This window comes from Diabrotica virgifera, chromosome 6 (assembly GCF_917563875.1).
Source record: "Diabrotica virgifera virgifera chromosome 6, PGI_DIABVI_V3a".
NCBI lineage: Eukaryota > Metazoa > Arthropoda > Insecta > Coleoptera > Chrysomelidae > Diabrotica > Diabrotica virgifera.
Genome location: NC_065448.1, coordinates 82,193,400 through 82,218,594, shown reverse-complemented (window position 1 = coordinate 82,218,594; position 25,195 = coordinate 82,193,400). Strand labels below are relative to the sequence as shown.

The window sequence follows — 25,195 nt, the reverse complement described above, 5'->3', positions numbered from 1 at the left end:
CAATATAAAATAAGTGAACGACAACGAACGAACGAACACGAACACAGATTACAGATTCACAGATCAAGGATTAGGGCGTAGGTTGTCTCATAAAGGTGGATTTTCACAGATCCGATGTCCGACGGTACGATGATACGATAGAAATTTCAGGGAATTTCATTGGCTGAAAGGTGACAGTTGGGTTTTCGTACGAAATTAAAAAGTCATCGGAAGAAGTTAAAATTATTTTAACTTTTGCACGAAATCGGATGAATTTTGACACTGTTGGCATTCTATCTTGAACGTCTTGAACTTGTGAAGTGTTTATGTTTTTGATATATTGAAATGGAACAACAAAATCGTAATTATAAATGGATGTTGGTCTGAAACTATTTTCTTGTGGCATTTTTGTAATTAACTATTTTTAATGAGAAATAAGCCACAATTTTAATAAAAAAAAATGATTTTATTTTTTAGTAAAATTGTGGCTTATTTCCCATTAAAAACAGTTAATTATAAATGGATGTGATGGTACTTCTAACAATAACTCACATTTTTATCCTCTTCAAACAGATAATTTGACGAATCCATGATGATCCAAACAATAATAAGAATAAAATCGAAATAAAACTATCTATCTGTTCCTGTTCAATATCCAACAGCAAACATTTGTATCAAATATCAATCCATGGAATAATCTGACATATTACACAAATGTCAAAAAATTTCGGATACGACAATCAAATATAATCGTACGAAAAAAATTCGTATTTCGTGTCTTCGGATATCGGATCTGTGAAAATTAGCCTTAACTGTAGACCAATCAAAGGCTGGCTTTTTAAAGGCGGGAATACGTCATCCGTACGACAATTTTAAAATTGTCATAAGAGTCAATGCTAATAAAAGGTTCAAAAACTTAGGTTTTGCAATATATTTTGAGATTTTCTTGGGTATAGGTATATTAAGTGGTTCTTATATTGGTAATTATATAAATTTTTCCCTTAAAAATCAATAGTCTGCTAACAAAAAACTAGAATTCATTTGACACTTATTATGTGTGTTTTAAATGGAGAAAACAATTTAATTAGCACAAAAATCCAAAAAAATAGAAGAAAAAGTTTAAAATCAAAAATACTAATATGTAGGTACTTACTTATTATGTTTTTCGTGGAATGTGCAGCACTTTTATCATTTTTGGTGGTATGCAACAACAAGAGAACGAATAATATAAATAATTTATTATTAGGTTAAAATATAAAAAAGACGTAACATAATATTAACATATTCAAACACGAGGAAATGTTTGCTACCTATTTTCTTATGTTTAGAGGCCCATTTATCTTGTAACATTTTATTATCCATTATTGTTTGATAATGTTAAGGTATTTGGGAAATGTCCAAAAACATTATTTTGTTTCCATCTGGTTCAGGAATTTTGGAGTTGCTTTTACATATAGCTATGCTACAAATGTTACCACCACTTATCTGAAAAATGTTTTATTATTATAACATACAAAACTACATATTATTATGTGTAATATTATAATTGTTAAACTAACCTTACACGGTTACGAAAACACACTTCACAAGTCATTACTGAATAAGTAATTATAGTAATATTGTCCTTATATGCTTAAAAACAACAAATATTAAACAAATAAACGATATTATAAGAAAATTCCACAAAAATATACGGAAATATAACCACAAACAACTGTCAAACTTGACTTTGTCGTACGAGTGACGTAGGCATTCCCCTCCCTCTCGCTTCCGCCCACATAGTTATGAGATAACCTAACCCCTATCTATGAACCTTGTTCACAGATAGCGCAGGATTTGTCAAAAGTCATGTTCCACCAATCACAATGCCGACATCAGCGCCTCTGACTAAACGGAAGGAAAATAAATACGATTACATGTTTTTTATTAGAGTTAGCGGGGTATGGTTCCAAACACGTTGTGTCTAGCTGCACGCTAAAATGTACGCAAATAAAAAAGTTAAACTTCATCAAGCTAGTGACTATTTAGCGTGGGCAGTGAATGTATATTTTGACACGCTATTTTGATATGTTTAGTGTTTGTTTGATAGAAAAATATTTGTTATGGCCTTATTCTACCTAACTTTTTTATTTGAGTTGCGTACACGTTAGCGTATTCGCGAACTCAATCGACTATAGGTGGCAGTGCAGTTGCATGAAAATGGCGGATGTAATTGGGATAACGTATTTTGATATAATTAATATTGTTATTGATGTAATGAATTAATATAAATAAATCATTCATTAAATGAACACACCCGACAAGCAGTCAAACGACGTTGATACATAGGTTAACGGATGATTTGTTTATATTTTCATCCCAATTCCTCTAGTTCCAAATAAGCGGCAGCACCCTCGCTTGAGTTCGCGAATAGGGCTTTTCATTCACAGTCATTTGTTTCGAGCTTCTGTCATGTGTCACATAATATTAATATATCTACGTCATACGTCTTTGGTTTGTATCATGGTTATATAGCAATAACGTATGACGTAGATATATTAATATTATGTGACACATGACAGAAGCTCGAAACAAATGACAATCGATGAAAAGCCCTATACAACGTGTTTGGAAAAATTTTGACGTTTTGACGTCACACTATCACCGTCCATTACAAACAATTGACCATTCCAAATCACGTGATATAATATGGCCGGCAGTGGGCAAAAATTTAGTAATATATGGTTTACAACAGTTTTTGTAAAGAATATCCTGTTTGGTTTTGTTTTTTATTGTTAATTGTGCACCGAAATTGTGATAGCAAGTAAATATAAGCTAGTTTATCGCCTACAGAACTGAATTATCCCATAGTAGCTATTGACACAAACTGGTAACTAATATGGGATAATTCAGTTCTGTAGGCGATAAACCACTTCATATTTAATTTGTTATCACAATTTCGCAGATTTCCCTACACAATTAACATAAAAAAAACAACCAAACAGGATTTTCTTTACAAATTAATGTCGATGTAAGGTTAGATTTTGCCCACACCCGGCCATGTTTGACGTTTCATTGGAATGCCTAATTACAGGATAGGGCATTAGAACATCCTGTCAAAATTAAATTAACTCATTCTAGATGCTGACCCACTACTTTGCGCCGTGTAATTTGGGTTGTCTGCTGCGAACTTTTTACATAATTTATGTCTTCTTAAATCATGTTTACGTGTATACACTTTTCCGCATTCCACGCTCTTATTAATTCTTTCCACGCCGAACATTTTCGTTGTCAAGAAAATGAAATACCTACTCAAAAAGCAAACACAGAACTGTGAACAGTAGAAATGATTGAATCGGAAAATTTATCTAACAGTTTCACTGTTCAATTGGTAATTTACAAAAGGTTTGTTCCAACACGACCGAAAACCGTCACGAAACGGTAACGCTCCTGCGCAGTAAACAAAATCCGTTCCAAAAAAAATATGATCGTCATCGGATCGTCCTTCCCACTGTTCCAACAAGAATTGTGATCTCTTAGTGACGGTTTCGTGATGATCATTTCAGTAATCGGGAAATAGGGTTTTTCATTGATTGTCATTTGTTTTTAGCTTTTGTCATGTGTCACATAATATTAATATATCTACGGCATACGTCTTTAGCTTTTATCATTGGATATACCAACAACAATATACATATTGATAGATAAATCAGTTATCAGTCAGGTAACCGTTCCAACATCGGTTTCCAAATTACCGTCATGGGACGACAACTAGTCGATACAATTACGAACATGCGCACAACAAACGGTACAAGTAGTTTCGTGACGGTTTCTGGACCGTCCAAAACTTTATGTTGGAACAAACCTAAAGAGTCTACATTCTACCACATCCAATACTATTTTAATATTAAATATCATGTAACTGCAGTAAATATCGATTTTTATTATCACTAAATAGTCTTTTCAGCGTTTTTCTAAAAACAATTTTAACGGTCACATAATGATCATTCACACACATGACATAATTAGTATATATACCTAAGCAAATCACATATAGGCGGCACCAGATATGCGGTATTTGGCAAATACTGAACAAGTGCTTGCTAAATATCAAATATTTGTGTGCTCATGAAAGTGTTCGTTAAACGGCAAGCACCTTGCACCACATATTCGAGATTTTTCGTATATCGAGCCACCCCTAATAGCACAAGGACGTCCAATGGACGTCCTTCACGGACTTTAGGGACGTCCATTGGACGTCCGTTTTCGTCCGAGGAACGTCCTTTATACGTCCTATTTTGGTCCAAATGTCGCGCTACCGAACGTCCATTGGACGTCCATCTAAGGTCCGAGGGGACGTATATTGGACCTTAATCGGACGTAATTTGGACCTTAATCGGACGTCCTAGGGGACGTAAATTGGACCTTAATCGGACGTAAATTGGACCTTAATCGGAAGTAAATTGGACCTTAATCGGACGTAAATTGGACCTTAATCGGACATAAATTGGACCTTAATCGGACGTAAATTGGACCTTAATCCGACGTAAATTGGACCTTAACCGAACGTAAATTGGACCTTAATAGGACGTAAATTAGACCTTAATCGGACGTAAATGGGACCTTAATCGGACGTAAATGGGACCTTAATCGGACGTAAATTGGACCTTAATCGGACGTAAATTGGACCTTAATCGGACGTAAATTGGACCTTAATAGGACGTAAATTGGACCTTCATCGGACGTAAATGGGACCTTAATCGGACGTAAATTGGACCTTAATCGGAAGTAAATTGGACCTTAACCGGACGTCCTAGGGGACGTGAATTGGACCTTAACAGGACGTCCAATTTTGGTCCAAATGCCACGTTGCCAAACGTTCAATGGAGGTCCACTTAACATCCGAAGGGACATTCGGTGGACGTCAATTGGGCCTTCATAGGACGTCCCAGTTTGGTCCAATGTCTTGCTGCCGAACATCCATCTAATGTCGTGGGAAATAAAAAATATATTTTTTAAGGAACTTATATTACATCTTATATTAAATTACAATTATTGGATATTACATTATTTACATTAAATTACAATACACTTCTCCAAGAAATTAACGCACCACCTTAAATATGGGGTATTTTTGATGTTCGTATTTCCTAAACCTGTTGTTTCATCTAAGTGATTTTTTTAGAATATTATAGCCTAGGCTATAGGTTACCTCCTTAAGCTTGTCATGCACAGGGAGCTATGCTGTAATATATGTACATTATATCATATCGCTCTCTATAGTAATGAGTGAGCCTGCAGACAGGAAACAAATGGTTCCGTATGTGCAGGCTCACTCATTACTATAGAGAGCGATGTGATATAATATATATTACAGTATAGCTCCCCGTGCATGACAAGCATAAGGAGGTACTTAACCTATAGCCTAGGGCCTAGGCTAGAATATTATAAAAAAATCACTTAGATGCAACAACATGTTTAGGAAATTCGAGACATCAAAAATGCCCAATTTTTAAGGTGGTGCGTAATGGGCTGTATATACAGGGTGTAACAAAAATACAGGTCATAAATTAAATCACATATTCTGGGACCAAAAATAGTTCGAATGAACCTAACTTACCTTAGTACAAATATGCACATAAAAAAAGTTACAGCCCTTTGAAATTACAAAATGAAAATAGATTTTTTCGATTATATCGAAAACTATTAGCGATTTTTTATTGAAAATGGACATGTGGCATTATTATGGCAGGAATATCTTAAAGAAAAATTATGGTGAAATTTGTGCACCCCATAAAAATTTTATGGGGGTTTTGATCCCTTAGATCCTCCCAAACTTTTGTGTACGTTCCAATTCAATTTTATTATTGTGGTACCATTATATAGTTAAATTGAATATTTTTGTTTCTTAGTATTTTTCAGATAAGGCAGTTTTTATCGAGTTGCGACTTCTTTTTTAACATGTCTACATAAAAATTTTATGGGAGTTTTGTTCCTTTAAACCCCCCAAATGTTTGTGTACGTTCCAATTAAACTATTACTGAGGTACCATTAGTTAAACAGAATGTTTTTAAAACATTTTTGCCTCTTTGTATTTTTTCGATAAGGCACGTTTTATCGAGATCTGGCTTCTTTTTTACTATGGTTCAAAATATACCTAAAAATGTAAAGCATAAATAAGTCTGCATATTATTATTAAGTCTCCATAATCGTACTTAACCATATGCAAATATGTGGTGGATTTGACAAATATTCAAAATATTTCGATAAAAATTGACTTTTCGAAAAAGCAATAAGAGGCAAAAAAGTTTTTAAAACGTTGTGTTTAAATGGTACTACAATAATAATTAAATTGAAACATGCACAAAAGTTTGGGAGGGGGGGGTTTATAGGAACAAAACCCCTATAAAATTTTTATGGGGTGTCCAAATTTTACTATAGTTTTTTCGTAAGATACTGCTGCCATAATAATGCCACATGTCCATTTTCAATAAAAAATCTCTAATAGTTTTCGATATATTAGAAAAAATCACTTCATCTTGTAACTTCAAATGAGTGATAAAGGCACAGAGACTTAGATGGCGAGGTCACATTGAAAGGATGCCAAACACGAGGACTCCAAAAAGGGTACTAAACTACACTACAGCTTCAAGAAAGAGAAGAGGAAGGCCGAAAAATAGATGGAAGCAAGAGGTCGAAAAAGATTTGGAAAGAATGGTGCTACAGGGTCAGAAAAGAAAAATGAGTAACAGGAAGGAATGAAGAAAAATCACATATCAAGCCAGAGAAGATCTCAGTACATAAAGAAACGTGAAAATGAAGAAAAAAAAACAAACTTTTCAAGCCATGGGCCTCTAAGGCCCTTAGTGCTATTATATATATAATATATAACATCAAAGGGCTATAACTTTTCTTGTGTGCACATTTGTACTAAGGTAAGTTAGGTCCAATCAAACTATTTTTGGTCCCAGAATATGTGATTAAATTTATGACCTGTATTTTTGTTACACCCTGTATATATCTACATACTTCGTCTAATTTACTAACTGTTGCGCGTCATCCGCGTCGTAGCCTGTGACGTCGCATGATACCAACACGAAATATTTAGGCGGTAGGTGTGTTATTTTTTAGAATCACTTTGCCGAGTACACTGGAATTACAGCCACTAGACATATTTTATTATATACGCGTAGAAATAATATTTGAAGATTTCTATTACTGTTAACGTAAAGAAATACACAATAATATGTTTCATTTAATTTGTATAAATGGATTATAAAGCGTTTTTATGAAGCAGATTTGTTCGGATCACACTGTAACTGTAATCGAACGAAGGTGACATTTTAGAATAAATTGATAACATTTATTTGACAGTTGCGGTGATGACACTTCATATTTGTTTATATTCTTTACTATAAGTATCTGTTTTATTTATTATATTTACTGTTTTTATTATTTGCTTTACTATAAAAAGATCCTCTACTATAAAAATATAAATTTCACCTAATTTTATAACGACTTGGAATAATCGAGGTATCTGACAACTTTTTTAGTTGTTATTGTAGACATACTTATACAAAGTAACCTACCGGCTTTTTGCCAAGAGTTGCCGTTTTTTAATTATTAATAATGCAGTGCAAAAACGCTTGCACTGCAAATCTTAAAAGATTATAACTTAATTCTTGTTCTCTATTTCTTAAGTTTTTACTTATTTACATTGAATATTAATTTGTTTTGTTGTATAATCCACGTTTACAATAATTATGTGATAAATTTGATTTAAAATGGATTCAGGATCTTTTTATACTTTGGCAACTATGTCAACTTAGATCTCTGGCATAGATAATGACGTGCAACGGTAAGTAAATTAGATGGACTGTAGGTTATATTTGGTTCTTGGGACATCAAAGTATATTTTTTAGACATTCCCTGGATATAGTCACCGATGTGACATATCTCCGATTTGTTTTTCATGAGTTTTGTAAGAGAGACTAAAAATTTTTTTTATAGTCACCTCCTGTTTTCATATATTTTTTGACATGTTTTGTAGTAAATTCAACTATCTATTTACTACAAAACATGTCAAAATTTACATGTGAAAGCAGATGATCCTAAAAATGGTTTTTCGTCTCCTACAAAATTCATGAAAAAGCAGATAGGAGAATTATTGTACATTACAATTCTCTGATGTTTGGGAAAAAGGGCTTAAGTCAGAATTGCACATCGATAATGTTTTGATGATTTCTACAGTACTGTAGTAGATTCTACTGCGTACATACAGTTTACATCTACAACAGTTTTTTTCTGGTCCAGAAATCATCAAAACATTATCAATGTGCAATTCTGACTTAAGCCCTTTTTGCCAAACATAAAAAAACAATCTGGTCATAACTGACCAATGAGCAATTTTAATTTAACCTAAATTACTACTGTTTCTTAAAATGAAGAGCTTACCCCATAGCGTCCCTTATCTAATCTAACAAGATCGTGCACTATTCTAACATACACAGGCACAGCACACAAGCACTATGCTCCGTTTTTCACTATCACCTATCACTCAAACTAGTTCAAAAGGCTTTGTCCTCTTCAATCTTCTAGTTTGCCCAGTAGTATCGAGGAGCTGGATTTCCTCAATATTCTTGAACTTATGAAGTTGTTGCTCGTGACTTATTCCTGCTATCTTCTTGATATTTGTTGATAAAGTAATAACTTATTATGCATGGACAATGTGGACTTTCTTCCAACTAGCCAATACACTTTTTATATCTCTTTTTTGCCTTTCATAGCCACAAGGCTATACATTTCCTCCTTGGTTTTTTTTGTAGACCACTTTCAGCCGATTCTAAAAAAAATTAAAAAGAACGGTAATTTTTCTATTCTTTACAATTAAAAATCAAAAGAAATAGGTACTATTTACAGGTAATAATATGCATGCATAAATGATTCGTTTCATAAAGAATAAAGAAAATTGAAAACGGATTTTATAATACTTACAAAATTGTTTAAACAAGAGATCCAGCCAGAGCCCAGAGCAAAAACTAGCAGACAGTACAGCAAAAAAGCCACTAATTTCCATTTCCCACACCCCCTTATCGACAGTTATCGATGCATTTTTTTCCAATCAAAATTTTTACTAAATTTTTAGGTTATCGGTTATCCATGAAAATGAAATAAATATATGAAATGTGATGACCAATGAATGCCAATGACCACGCGACGCTACATAGATACTCGCGCGGCAAATTTGAAAATGAACGCAAATTGAATAGTACCTAAATGGCCTCTCTTAAAATCTTGTAATGGAAAATTTTACCCCTCCAGGAAGACATTGTACTATGTTCATAGAATATCTTGTGGTAACTTTCCACCCATAATTTAATCAGATAGATGTTCACGGAATAGAACGGTAGTACCTACATTCCTGGAATGTTTTGTGTTGTTAGGATTAAACTTTTATGTTATTTATTCTTGAATATTTCCTATTGTTAAACATTTGTAACCAATAATTTACAAATAAGATTTTCATTACATTACATAAAATCAAAAACATGTTTTGGATATTAAACTATATATAGTTTATAATTGTAATAATTGTATATACAATTTTGAATTAAGATTTAATCTTTTCGATTTAAACTACAGTAAAACCTGTGTTACCGGCCCCCTGCAAACACCGACCACCTGTACTAACGGCCAGTTTAAAAATTCCCCAAACCAATTACAGTAAAACCTGTCAGTAACGGCCACTAAAAATGATAAAGCTATTGGCCGATATAGAAAGGTGTCCGGTATTGCCAGTTTTTGTAGTCTAGATATAATTGGTTTGGGGAATTTTTAAACTGGCCGTTAGTACAGGTGGCCGATTTTATCAGGTGGCCAGTAACACAAGTTTTACTGTATATCTAGTCTACAAAAACTGGCAATAACGGCCACCTTTCTATATCAGCCAATAGTTCTTTCATTTTAGTGGCCGTTACTGACAGGTTTGACTGTATTTCATTAACGTAAAGTTAACGCGTAAGTTAATATTTTATTGAATTATTTTGCTATTTGATCCCGTAATAATGTGTCCAATATAAAATATATAAGCGTTCATAAAACGTCCGTATTTCGTCCAGTATGGACGTCCAAAGGACGTTCAACGTCGGACGTCCAAAGGACGTCCATATTTATTCCGTCCGAAGGACGTCCAACGTCGGACGTCCAAAGGACGTCCATATTTATTCCTTCCGAAGGACGTCCAACATGGGACGTCCAAAGGACGTCCGTTTATAGTCCATGGACGTAAGGACCAAAAATGGACCTATTTTGGACGTCCAAAGGACGTCGTGTGCTATTAGGGACTGTGGGAACAACAAATATATTCTAAACGAACAAAAAAGGTACAGAATGGATAGTGATACAGAGCTTCTTATAAATTCAGCTTCTTTTGTCATTATGTCTGGTGGAAGTTTATTATTAAATAGCAGAAAAAAAGCAATTTACATTCCATATTATGGGTTCATTTTCATATTCATATGCATCCAAAAATTGTGAAATACTTTCATTGGTCCGCTCCATATTTATTATTTTCAATATTTTCTACACTCTGTGACAATAATTAAACTACTTTAATAAACGTTATAAACTTTAACCTAACCTAAAAAACTTGCTTGTGCTTGCAAAAATATGTGGATGACACTAAAAATATTCAAACGGCGAATATTTGTTTACTTTGAAGTGTTGAAAAGGCCGACAACGTACGGGAACACGACAAATATTCGACAAGCACTAAAATTGGTCAATGCCAAATAGCAAGCAACCCCTCCACACTAATAGGCAAATACCAAGCATTTTGTTCGGTATTTGCCAAATACCGCATGTCTGGCGCCGCCTTAAGATTCATTGAATGCGCTTCGCAAATTAAAATCTAGTAGGTCTGGATCCCGCGTATGAAAAAAAAGTTGATTAATAGCAAGCTCAAAAATTTGTTAATAGCTTAAGGGTGCCTAGTCGGATAAACTTTGATATATGGGAACACTTTAACAGGGGCAGTTTTAATTGTGGAACAGATTAAAAATTTGAAACGGTCAGACCACGAAAACGACACATTTATTTTGTCCGACAGAACAGACTAAAGTCGACTTTACATTACATGATTTATCATGTGATTTGTCATATGATTTGGTCATGGAGTGAAATTTACATGTTTACACTGTGTGATTTGTCATATGATTTTGCATTGTTTATACGGCTCGTTTTGTCATAAGCATTGTCATGCGGCTCGTCATGGGAAAAATCATATGACAAATCACATGATAAATCATGTAGTGTAAAGTCGACTTTAAACTCTTCGAACAGAGATTAAACTCTCGTGCAAAAATCAGACTGCTATTTATCACCTGTCATAATTCCTGTCATATGACATATTCTACATGTTCCACTCGTTAAAACGCCCATTTGGTCATACATAGCAGTCTGATTTTTGCATGAGAGTTTAATCTCTGTTCGGAGAGTTTAAGTCTGTTCTGTCGGACAAAATACATGTGCCGTTTTCGTGGTCTGACCGTTCCAAATTTTTAACTTGTTCCACAATTAAAAGTTCCCCTGTTCCAGTGTTCCCATATATCAAAGTTTGTCCGACTAGACACCCTTAAGCTATTAATAAATTTTCAGCTTGCTATTAATCAACTTTTTTTCATACGTGGGATCCAGACCTATAGAGTTTAAACAACTAGGGCTGTCCATTAATCACGTGAGGCTCGAAAGGGGGGGAGGGTTCCATAAAAAATCACGAAACATCACAAGGGGGAGGGGGTCCAGGGATAATATCACGTGTATTTATTTTTTCGGAAAACGCCCGAAACTCAACTGAAAAGTGGCGTTACATGTATTTATTTTTTCGTCAAATGCATAAAAAATCAAAAGTGGCATTGGTGTGACTGATAAAAAAAACTTTTCTCATTCTAATGTTATATAACCGATATAACCCAACAACACATTAATTTTCTTTGGTTCCACCCAAATTTCTGTTACGACGCGGGATACTTTACATGGTAATCATCTTAAGTGTCTACGATAAGAAAGGACTCTTGCGAATTCTTTTGTTTTGAATAATAATAATAATAGAGTTTATTTGTAGCATTTAGTACATAATAATAAACCCAAGTTCTCACTGAAGTTGTTAGTCACATGGACTACAACTTGTGCGTGAGGGTTAAATTTTGATTATAAAACGACATAAATTTATCTTAAAGTTTACAAAAAGGAATTAAATAGTCTGTTTCGCTCATCTTTCTTCAAATTTGGGCTCCTCTTCTCACTAATTCAGTTAACGTTAAATTTTGTTTATCGGACCTAAGAAAATCTTTAATAAAGTTCAACAAAGGTTTGCGAATAACTTCAGATGGGATTCTTCTGGCGGGACTTCGTTTTATATGAGAATTATCATGATTTTTGAGATGTTTTATTCATTTTTACAGTAATTTTCTCAATTTAAACATTTATAAGTGACATTTGATATAAATCTATGAATGCATCACCAGATGGTTTCACTTAGGAATAGATACTGGTCAGGACTCTGTCGTCTTCGATATGGGTTTTTAGTCTTAACATGTATTATATCTACTATCTGATAAATTGGTGTAAAGTGGTGGGAGTTATTCTGTTCATTTGGCACTGAATATCTACGAATCTATGTAAGAATCGGAAACACATTTTTCTGTGTTTTTCTCTCTGTTTAACAATAGAGTATTTGACATATTCAAACACATGTTTATTGTTACAAAATTTTGTACAGGGTGATCAAAATATTATACTATTCTATTCATAAACTGAATATTTTAGCTCATGTACCAATACTTCAAAAGTATTGCCCATGCACTACACAACTTTGTCAAGCATGATCTAGAGCAGGGGTCACCAATTATATTCCCTGAGGGTCCGTTTCAGGATCCGAGTAAGCTTCCCGGGTCCGGATGTGATCCTTTCTCATTCTGATTGTCTTTTTTTCAGAAACTAAACCGGGAATTATCTGGACTTACACTTCCGCATGATTCTTATGGAACCCATTTGGATGAACAAGGGAGAGCAAAACCTTAAAAAAAAGAACTTGTAGAAGGCTAGTGAAGCTCTCTCAGAAGTATGGAGTAATATGGCGCACGGCCATGGCGTCGTAGCAGGGTATGTCAAGCCAGATAACATTGTTGAAAGTTTTATTCCAGATCTGTCTTCCCCGCAGTGGTATAGCGAGCATGTGTGAGAAAGTCAATATTTGCTTTAGGTGGTGAAGTGTGATGATAGCGCTTGCTGTGGACATAATATGCGGAGTTCTATACGATTCATTCTTTCGGAACGCTTCGTTATACATCCTTACCCCATTTTGCAAAGCCTCAAGAGCATGATGGCAAGATCCATCATGCTCCATTTCTTCTGCGTCGGTGTCTCGAAAATACTCCAACGTATGAAGGCTTCGGCAAATTGATTTATGATCTGTATTGCCCTAGCCTGCAGAAGGATCATCAGATACTTTTGGAAAAGACATGTCAGCTGTGTGCACTGGACTTTTGTAAAAAGAAAAAAGCTAAAGCGCATGTGAATACTTGTCCTTCGTCCTTCCTGCATCCTCACGCGACGATCGAACGGTAGATCGAGAGAGATTCTCTGCGTAGTGCGCGAAAATAATGACGCTGAGTAGCTTGATGAAACTGATGTTGATCTTCAACAAAGCACTGTGCCAACAACTGACTTGCTAGATGCTTAGCCAGTTATTTGTGTTGAAGAAAGTGTTGCTCATTATTAATCAGAGGATACCGTACATTAAATAATGTTTATGTATAATACATTTAGTATTTATTACTAATTTAGTACAAAAAGGTTTTTCGTGTTTTTTTCATTATTTTTATATCAAGCAAAAACAACCTGCAACCCTTCTATCTACCTCTAAGCGTTAAAAATACGTGTCTACATATAAAAAAATAGATGATACTTATCTACCTATACGTGTGTTTTATAGATATTAAAAAAATAGATTTGTTGTAGATACTAAATAATACACGTGATATAGGGGGGGGGGGGGGTAAATCTTAAACCTCACCATGTATCACCAATGGGGAGGGGGGGTTAAAAAATGCCAAAAAAAATCACGTGATTAATGGACGGCCCCTAATTAAATTTCGTCAGCCCTAGCTTTTCACCGACCTTCAATTAAGTGACTTTGCATCAATTGATTTTGAATTTTGACTATACCCAAATTTAATAAAATTTGTGATTTTTTATATTATCTAATCGTTGCTTTATTTAAGTCAAGCATAGCCACAGCTCAATCTTTATAGTAATAACCATGATACTATAAATAAAGAGATAGTATTTTCCCGTAGCTCAAATACGTCCGAGTTCGCGCATTGATTACGTTACTGGAGACCGGAAGTTGAATTTGAATTCTTGTTAAAGTTAAATGGGATTTGCATACATTATGTGATGAAATTATTCAATAAGCAAAATAACATTAAACTTTAATGTATTCGAAAAGAATTTAGTGTCGAGATTCCAGTCAAAATAACTGTCAAAGATAAAATATAAAATACAACCGCGAACAATTCAAAGTAATCGGACAATACGAATGATTACGAACCATTGCGAACTTGCCGGTCTCCAGTTACGTCACGACTTCCGGATGTGCAATATATTATCTTGTTATTTATAGTATCATGGTAATAACTTTTCAGTTTCATTTTTAAGTACATCTAAAAAGGTACTATCTACATAATTTGATTTATTCATGCCTTACAATGTGAATTTTTAGTGGTTAGGTAATATAGCAAAATTTTATTGAAGTTATTCTTCTTTAGGCGCGATTGAGAGTAAAATTTCATAAATCTGCGCGCATGGGCACACAGACAGTAATAGTTCGTTGCTAATCTTTCAAGATAGGTATGTGTATTTATGTATCTGTATCAGCGCAAATAAGTCATTAGAAGAATATATTAGTGTTTTTAGTAAATGTATTATTTATTATAATTTTTGGATTTGTCTTTGTCTGTAGTAAGATAATAAAATATTATGTAGATATAACATTTTTATATGTCTATTTGTCACCGTGTTGTGTATCCGAAACTTAAGTTGGATTTATAGTTTGACGTAGCGTAGACGTAGACGCAACGGAGACGTAAGAAACGGACTGGAGACGTAAGAAAATAATATGTCAATTTATAATTCGACGTAGCGAAATTTTTGCGCTTGCGCATGAGTAGAAACAATGACTTTTCAACAACACACAGCCTATAAATTACCGTAAACAAACTTTGTGTTTATTTATTTATATTATTATTTATAAAATATTTATCTGTTTTGTGTGTTACAATAGATTAGGCAATAAACGTAGGTATGCTCCTTGCTGCCATGGAATTTCCAACTATGTTGTTTCATTCCTGGTCTTTAAAATATTCGTTGGATTTAATTATTATTGTATGTGTGTGGATATAACCGATAACCCCGAATTAACAGGCTAATAAACAACTTATATTTATCTGAAATATTGAAATTACACTATGATATATTTTTATTAAATTAATAACTTAACACCCATTGAATTTAACAAATATTTAACAAAATTCGAATATGTTGACAAATAACTTTTTACAAAAGGGATGAGGGGGCGGGTCCACTTTGAGTGACAGAACAAAATTCTGCCTCATGATTGGCCCGACGGAAGAAACGCACTGCAAAAGATGAAAGTTGGTCATCTCTTCCGTTCCGCTACGTTTCTCTTACGTTCCGTCAGGCGCTTGCGTTCATTTATAAACACGAGTACACAAAATTCGGTGTTGATCTTTTCCACTGCGTCTCCGTTGCGTCTACGTCTACGCTACGTCAAACTATAAATCCAACTTTACGTGTCACTTAAAGAAGCTAGGTGGCGTAGTTGTTAGAGCGTTATGCCAGAGATTGGAAGGTCGCGGGTTCCAATCCTGGGAAGGTCGTGGTAGATAAGAAAGTTAGTTTAATATTTAAATAAAATACAAATAACCTGTTCAGTATATTAGAGAGATTTTGCTCCTCTTATTTTGCAATTCCGTTATGGTTATCGTTATACTACGTCTGCGCAGTAGCGAATATATGATCCGTTATCGTTATTAAACATAAGGGATTCCGTAATTTAGGGAGGTTTAAAGTAGTGCTTATCGTTATCGTTATAGTAATGGTTAAATTGCTTTGTTGGCAGAATGTAAAAAAATCAGTAAAATTACATTTACATAGATTATAATTTTGATTACTGATAAATTAAAATATCAAAAACTGTTTAAAAAGTGTATGCTTAAAATTACAATAACGTTGTGAAGTGAGGTTATGTTTAAATAACGATAACGATGACACGAAAAACCTACTTGACAGACTGCAAAAACTCTGCTTTTTAACGTTGCCGTAATCGTTATGCTTAATAAAGTTAACCATAGCGGAGCCAAAATCAGCGGTTATTTTAAGAGGTGCAAAATGTCTCTATTTACTTCGTTGAAATTATAATAATAGAAGAATATAACTTCTTACGTGCGTACAAAGTACACACACATTCTTTTTAATTTATAATAAAATTCCTTCATACAGCATGACTTGCACGAAAACCATTTAGATACCTTTTCTTTGTAATATCTATAAATTAATAATTTTCCCATTTTTATTTTATTTTAATTTCTATTTGCATGTAATATTTTTTTTTCTACAACCGTGTTAAACTAGTGCTTTAAAATTTTTAAGGCACTGGTCAAAAAAATAAAAAAATCGAATGTCAGTCAAGTACAAGTAAAAGTTTTTGTAGATATTGTCAATTGTCCTGTAGTTACGTTTGTAGAAAAAATATTGTATGATATGCGTGTTAAAAAGTACATTTTTAAAAGGCACTCATGTGAATTGCAGAATTCACATGCGTGCCTTAACCTTTAACTACACGCGCTGGCGTACTTTGTACGCCAGATATAAGAATTCTACTGGAAATATATTTAAAAATTTAATTTTTGACCTTGCTTATTTTTCTAACCTATCACTGGAATGTGCTTTACAATTTGGTTTTAGTTTCGTTATAATCGGCGTTCTGGAAAGATCGTAATTTACATTTTATTATTTGTTGTTTCCGGTGGTGGACAATATACCCCAGGATTATATTACTAAGTCGTAATATAAGTACATATTTTAATTGTTTTTTAGTCATTATGGCAAAAAATATATTTTTCTTTGTAAACAATACTTTTTCTCCTGTAAAAAATCACATTTAAAAAATTTTTTTGTTAGTAATTTTATTTATCATGGAATCCAGTTATTCCATGATTCCAGTTATAAATCCCAATTGGCTTACTCAAAAGGAACTCCAAGTATTCACTGATGCCGAATAAGGTTTATAACAAACAACTAAGGCCCGGTCTTTTCACCTCCGAATAAATATTCTCTTATCTGGCAGTTGAGGATAAATATTTATTCGCCAGATAAACTGTACCCGTCTTTTCACGTCAATTTATGTTCCAGTTAGTTATCCGGTAGATAAGCTTAAAAGTAAGTTTGGATTCCGAACACACCTGACTTTTATGTTTATTTTTATAATTTCAGCTTTAACTTAACCTAACATAATTAGATTCAAAGATGATTTTATCTATTTTATTTCCATTTTGGAAGAAGGAATGAAGGAAATGTAAGTAAATCAAAGAATTACAACTTAAAAAAATAAGTATACAGTCATAAGGTTTAGAAATACATTTCCATATTTTAATCAGACAATATTGTTTTAGAAAGAAAACATTGATTATGCTGAAATAGTTTACTGTTGAACAAGAGGTAAATCCATTTTAAATTAGAGGAAAACTGTTGATTTGTATGTAAAATAGAAGACAAAGACAAGTTTAAATAAAGACAAGCTAACTAATGAAACAGATGCAGTGGTAATTTTGTTTACATAATTACATATGTACATATTATATGATTATTAATATTAGGTTTGTTCTAGCAAACAGTCAAACTAGTCAGAAGCCGTCAGCAATTAGTTGCTCAGTGAGAGAACATAATACAGTCACCAGTGCTATCCCCTATCTACTCGTGCTGGTCGACTATTCGCTGATGGTTTCAAACCGTTTGAAACTGATGCTAGAACAAACCTAATAACTGTTCAATGCTGTAAAAATTTGTTAATGTGGGGAAAACTTTTATTTAAATTCAATACTATATTTCTGTAGTGGTATGGCAAAACTTGATGTTACGTCTGATTTTAGCCATAATGAGATTATTTGCTTGATATGCTATTTAGTAACATTTCTTCAAGTTGGTATAGTTTGGTATGTGTATGATGAAGGTAAAACCCCCTTTGTCCCACATGTCCCCTTTTAACTTACAGTAGAACCCTAATTATCTGTGCTATGATTTTCTATTACTCAAGTTGCATTTTTGAGGTTTTATCAACATAGCGTCATTGTAAATCACTTAACGGAAACTCTATATGACGAAAGAGAGACTCATAATGAAAGATTTATTTTTTCTGTTATCTTTTTATGGTAGGTACATAATATTATAATATGTATGTGTATACGTACTTATTATACATAAGAAATACATGTTCGGATTATCAGTGCCACCTTCGGTCCCGAGGAGCACGGATAATCTGGATTCTACTGTATTAGGTAGGCCAGAACTTGATATATTACTTGATTTCTTATGTTGATTACTTTTCGTTTTTGGGTTGACAAAACATGATTTAAACTTTCAAAATGCCCTCCTGAAAAATTAGGCTAGATGGACATATCAATCATTGTCAAAACGCTACAGATTTATAATCCATCCAACTGGTATATTGAATAGTAAACTAGGGATAAACCAACTATGTATATCAAAACACAATATTTTAAAGATTGGATAATTTACATGGTAAATTGAAGAATCCCAATAACAAGAATAAAACCTAATTTTAATATTTGTTAGTAGATATCTTTCACTTTTCTAAATAAAAAAAATTGGTTACAGATATGACAAACACCTAGAAGATGGAATCCTGTGTTCTCAAAGAAAAATCTAGTTCCAGAAATAAGCTACCAATAATAAACTAGAGAATGTATTACAAGAAAGAACAACGCTAATACTCAACATAGCTCAATTGCTTCAGATAGAAAAAGAGGAGGAAAGGGTAGAACACAAGCGTGCCAGAGAAAATTAAAGGGCAGAAGAGACACAAAAATTCATTGATTTATTAAATTTAATAATTAAATTATACAAAGGACAATTAAATAAAGAATAAAAAATTATACATGTATATATTAATGATCCTTCTATTTCCCCATAAAGCTTGTTACTGACCAGGAGGTATACTATAATAGATATATTACATCTCATATTGCTCACTATAATAATGAGTGAGCCTGCATAAACGGAACCATAATATACATTAGGTATAGTTCCGTGTATGCAGCCTCACTCATTACTATAGTGAGTGATATGAGATATATTTTAGTATAGTTCCCCGTGCGTGACAAGCTTAACACAAAAATTTTTATAAGGTTATCAAACATCATAACTTCAGTAAATTCAATAATTTAGCTTATTCCTGGTCTATACTTAGCAATTCATTTTCAAAATTGTCTTCATTTTCATCTCTCTCTATGTTATAAATATATTGCTTCAGTGTAGGACAACTGAATCAATGTAATCGTTTTGTTTTCTGCTATATACAAAAAGGGATGTATTTGCGGACTCATTAAAAAAGTAACAACTAATTGCTATGATCTGAATTTAAACAGCAATAATACAGAATTACTTATATTTGGCACAAAAAAATATTAGTAAGAAGGTACCTATTTAAAACATATCCGGGGAGTATTACGAAATTCTCAGAATATAAAATCAGTCTTCCTATATTCTATTTTTTTAGAATTTCATGATACACCCAGTATGTTTTGGATACTTAACAGCAGCTTTTTTTTCAAGGTAGGTATCATCTACTGTTTCTGAGAACCATGTGCATACATAATTCTAGTTACTACCTACATATCAATACCTTTCATTTTGGAATCGTAAAATATTTGGCAATTCAAAGAAATGATGGGATAAGAAACTATTCTATTTTTATTTTTTACAACTTGTTTTCCTTTGTAAATGCATATAGTTGGGTAGGTATACAATAATACATACCTATTATCAGTGCTGTTTTTGTAACAATATAAGGTTCCGGTACGCAATGGTTCCGGTACGCTTAGGTTCCGGTACGCAATGTTCTTGGGGGTCTGGGGAGTGTTCATAGGGGGGTTCACCCCCGCGAAGACTTTTTAAATTTATCATTAATAAGGGCGTTTTAAAGCTTTTTGGGAGCAAGGGAAGAATTCAGGAATTTGTCTATAATTTTGTTGATTTTTTAAATTTTTTGTACCAAGAGGTGCCGGTACGGCGTACCGGCGCGTACCGTCACAAAAACAGCACTGCCTATTATAATTTTTTCAAATTATAACCCATCTTTAATTTAATATCTAATAACTCTGCTTAAAAAATTACAGTAGGTAGGTATGTATAAAAACAAAATAACATAAAATTTGTGATTGAGAATTTTTAGAAAGAACAAAATTTTACTTTTGCAATAAATTCAATCAGACCCTCAAGATTTTAGGTTATATTTTTAGTTTCCTGGTAATCAGAAACCATGAAATATACGAAAATCAAAGTTTATCTGCCAGATAACTTCTTATTCGGTACTTTATTCGGCAGTTAAATATTTGATATTTAACGTCAATTTATCTGCCGGATAACTTTATTCCAGAGTGAAAAGACGCTACTTTTTTTATCTGTCAGATAAACTTCCCGTTAACTATTTATCCGGAGGTGAAAAGACCGGGCCTAAGTGTATTTTTTCAAAAAAAAAAAAAACAAATCCGCTGTTTTTAAGTGTATTTTCTTGTGGCATACAAAGTACGCCACGCGTGTAGTTATGTTATAACTTGATGCGCGGGTAGTTAAAGGTTAAACGTGTACTTTTAACCCCTTATATCATAAATATGTAACACTTATATCATAAATATGTAACTATGGCCCGGTCTTTTCACCTCCGAATAAATATGCTCTTATCTGGCAGTTAGCTATCTGGAGGATAAATATTTATTCGCCAGATAAAAAGTACCCGTCTTTTCACGTCAATTTATGTTCCAGTTAGTTATCCGGTAGATAAGCTTAAAAGTAAGTTTGGATTCCGAACACACCTGACTTTTATGTTTATTTTTATAATTTCAGCTTTAACTTAACCTAACATAATTAGATTCAAAGTATTTCAAAGATGATTTTATCGATTTTATTTCCATTTTGGAAGAAGGAATGAAGGAAATGTAAGTAAATCAAAGAATTACAACTTAAAAAATAGGTATACAAAGTCATAAGGTTTAGAAATACATTTCCATATTTTAATCAGACAACAATATTGTTTTAGAAGGAAAACATTGATTATGCTGAAATAGTTTACTGGAGAGCTTGAACAAGAGGTAAATCCATTTTAAATTAGAGGAAAACTGTTGATTTGTATGTAAAATAGAAGACAAAGACAAGTTTAAATAAAGACAAGCTAGCTAATGAAACAGATGCAGTGGTAATTTTGTTTACATAATTATATATGTACATATTATATGATTATTAATATTAGGTTTGTTCTAGCAAACAGTCAAACTAGTCAGAAACCGTCAGCAATTAGTTGCTCAGTGAGACAACATAATACAGTCACCAGTGCTATCCCCTATCTACTCGCGCTGGTCGACTATTCGCTGATGGTTTCAAACCGTTTGAAACTGATGCTAGAACAAACCTAATGACTGTTCAATGATGTAAAAATTTGTTAATGTGGGGAAAACTTTTATTTAAATTCAATACTATATTTCTGTAAATATCATGCAATATGGCAAAACTTGATGTTACGTCTGATTTTAGCCATAATGAGATTATTTGCTTGATATGCTATTTAGTAACATTTCTTCAAGTTGGTATAGTTTGGTATGTGTATGATGAAGGTAAAACCCCCTTTGTCCCACATGTCCCCTTTTAACTTACAGTAGAACCCTAATTATCCGTGCTATGATTTTCTATTACTCAAGTTGCATTTTTGAGGTTTTATCAACATAGCGTCATTGTAAATCACTTAACGGAAACTCTATATGACGAAAGAGAGACTCATAATGAAAGATTTATTTTTTCTGTTATCTTTTTATGGTAGGTACATAATATTATAATATGTATGTGTATACGTACTTATTATACATAAGAAATACATGTTCGGATTATCAGTGCCACCTTCGGTCCCGAGGAGCACGGATAATCTGGATTCTACTGTATTAGGTAGGCCAGAACTTGATATATTACTTGATTTCTTATGTTGATTACTTTTCGTTTTTGGGTTGACAAAACATGATTTAAACTTTCAAAATGCCCTCCTGAAAAATTAGGCTAGATGGACATATCAATCATTGTCAAAACGCTACAGATTTATAATCCATCCAACTGGTATATTGAATAGTAAACTAGGGATAAACCAACTATGTATATCAAAACACAATATTTTAAAGATTGGATAATTTACATGGTAAATTGAAGAATCCCAATAACAAGAATAAAACCTAATTTTAATATTTGTTATGGGTCATTCCACGAACATACGCTTGTTTTGGATTACTTCGACAACGAATATTTTACGTTGCAAAATAAGAAGAACAAAAGTAAATTGCAAATTACATTGTTATTTATTGGAATAATTATTAGTGCCATTTACTTTCGTACTTCTTAGGTTGCACAGTAAAATATTCGTTGTCGAAATAATCCAAAACAGGCGTATGTTCGTGGAATGGCCCATAGTAGATATCTTTCACTTTTCTAAATAAAAAAAATTGGTTACAGATATGACAAACACCTAGAAGATGGAATCCTGTGTTCTCAAAGAAAAAGCTAGTTCCAGAAATAAGCTACCAATAATAAACTAGAGAATGTATTACAAGAAAGAACAACGCTAATACCCAACATAGCTCAATTGCTTCAGATAGAAAAAGAGGAGGAAAGGGTAGAACACAAGCGTGCCAGAGAAAATTAAAGGGCAGAAGAGACACAAAAATTCATTGATTTATTAAATTTAATAATTAAATTATACAAAGGACAATTAAATAAAGAATAAAAAATTATACATGTATATTAATGATCCTTCTATTTCCCCATAAAGCTTGTTACTGACCAGGAGGTATACTATAATAGATATATTACATCTCATATTGCTCACTATAATAATGAGTGAGCCTGCATAAACGGAACCATAATATACATTAGGTATAGTTCCGGGTATGCAGCCTCACTCATTACTATAGTGAGTGATATGAGATATATTTTAGTATAGTTCCCCGTGCGTGACAAGCTTAACACAAAAATTTTTATAAGGTTATCAAACATCATAACTTCAGTAAATTCAATAATTTAGCTTATTCCTGGTCTATACTTAGCAATTCATTTTCAAAATTGTCTTCATTTTCATCTCTCTCTATGTTATAAATATATTGCTTCAGTGTAGGACAACTGAATCAATGTAATCATTTTGTTTTCTGCTATATACAAAAAGGGATGTATTTGCGGACTCATTAAAAAAGTAACAACCCATTGCTATGATCTGAATTTAAACAGCAATAATACAGAATTACTTATATTTGGCACAAAAAAATATTAGTAAGAAGGTACCTATTTAAAACATATCCGGGGAGTATTACGAAATTCTCGGAATATAAAATCAGTCTTCCTATACTCTATTTTTTTTTAGAATTTCATGATACACCCAGTATGTTTTGGATACTTAACAACAGCTTTTTTTCAAGGTAGGTATCATCTACTGTTTCTGAGAACCATGTGCATACATAATTCTAGTTACTACCTACATATATCAATACCTTTCATTTTGGAATCGTAAAATATTTGGCAATTCAAAGAAATGATGGGATAAGAAACTATTCTATTTTTATTTTTTACAACTTGTTTTCCTTTGTAAATGAATATAGTTGGGTAGGTATACAATAATACATACCTATTATAATTTTTTCAAATTATAAATTATAACCCATCTTTAATTTAATATCTAATAACTCTGCTTAAAAAATTACAGTAGGTAGGTATGTATAAAAACAAAATAACATAAAATTTGTGATTGAGAATTTTTAGAAAGAACAAAATTTTACTTTTGCAATAAATTCAATCAGACCCTCAAGATTTTAGGTTATATTTTTAGTTTCCTGGTAATCAGAAACCATGAAATATACGAAAATCAAAGTTTATCTGCCAGATAACTTCTTATTCGGTCAGGCCCGTTTTTAGGGTCTTTGGCGCTATGGGCACCATTTTGACAAGCCCCCCCTCCCTCCCCACCACCAAATATACGCCAACACAACCCGGCCACTAGCGCCATATTTCGAAATAGATTTCCGCTTTTTCTTGTACTTTTTTTCTTATTTGCCAGTTTTGGTTCGGGGGGGATCTAACCCCTATTCTCTTTACAAATAGAGAATATTCCATTATCCACCACCTATGGACCCGCCGTGTCCCGGACTGGCAACCGGCAACCGTAAAACAAAACAAAACCGTTATTGACGCTTAAACAATAACAGATTAGCATAATAATCAATAGGTTTTGTTACTATTACTACGGTATCACGGACCACCCTCCCACCCTTATTATTATAATTGTAATTATTATTCTACTATTATAGGCTTGTTCCAACTAGCGGTCAAACCAGTCAGAAACTATCAGCGAATAGTCGACCAATACGAGTAGAGGGGATAGCACTTATGACTGCATTATGTTCTCGCACTGGCCAACTGTTTGCTGACGATTTCTGACTAGTTTGACTGTTGGTTGGAACAGACCTTATATACACTGTACTCTATTACATCTTGATATACTAGGTCTGTTCCTTTGTTTTTTAGTGTTACACTTTTGAGTGTAAGTGTACGAAATTCTATGGACATTTGAGTGTAAAATGACAGCGGATGTGACAGCGGCTCATGACAGCGGACAGTATTAAACGAAAATTATCGGTGTGCCAATCAAGCAAAGGGACCAGGGTTACCATGTCTAGGGATTTTCCCCGAATCTAGGGATTTTTTGAAGCTTTTGGAGCTCTGGAGGGATTTTTTTTGAAATCTAGGGATTTATTAAACTGTGCTGGCGCCATTTTTTGTTGTTATTAAATATCTTTTTGTTCAAATATTATTATTATTTTCATTATTTATTGTTCCC

General features: G+C 33.1%; 4 long non-coding RNA genes across 6 annotated transcripts; 3 read left to right on the top strand and 1 right to left on the bottom strand.

Moving 5' to 3' along the window:
• Positions 1 to 289: 289 nt before the first annotated feature.
• LOC126886497 (uncharacterized) lies at positions 290 to 25,168 on the top strand. The gene is made up of 2 exons (XR_007698645.1): positions 290 to 1,924; positions 24,862 to 25,168. It is a non-coding gene; the product is annotated as an uncharacterized LOC126886497 (long non-coding RNA).
• LOC126886487 (uncharacterized) lies at positions 17,264 to 23,102 on the top strand. Of its 3 annotated transcripts, none has more exons than XR_007698633.1 (4): positions 17,264 to 17,478; positions 21,181 to 21,272; positions 21,374 to 21,529; positions 22,825 to 23,102. It is a non-coding gene; the product is annotated as an uncharacterized LOC126886487 (long non-coding RNA). The 3 variants fall into 3 exon arrangements; XR_007698632.1 differs by lacking the exon at positions 17,264 to 17,478 and adding an exon at positions 20,979 to 21,126; XR_007698631.1 differs by lacking the exon at positions 17,264 to 17,478 and having other exon boundaries at positions 20,985 to 21,272.
• Positions 17,871 to 19,211, top strand: LOC126886496 (uncharacterized). The gene is made up of 2 exons (XR_007698644.1): positions 17,871 to 18,837; positions 18,934 to 19,211. It is a non-coding gene; the product is annotated as an uncharacterized LOC126886496 (long non-coding RNA).
• Positions 19,707 to 24,274, bottom strand: LOC126886494 (uncharacterized). The gene is made up of 2 exons (XR_007698642.1): positions 23,837 to 24,274; positions 19,707 to 19,946 (listed from the first exon to the last, which is right to left on the bottom strand). It is a non-coding gene; the product is annotated as an uncharacterized LOC126886494 (long non-coding RNA).
• Positions 25,169 to 25,195: the final 27 nt, after the last annotated feature.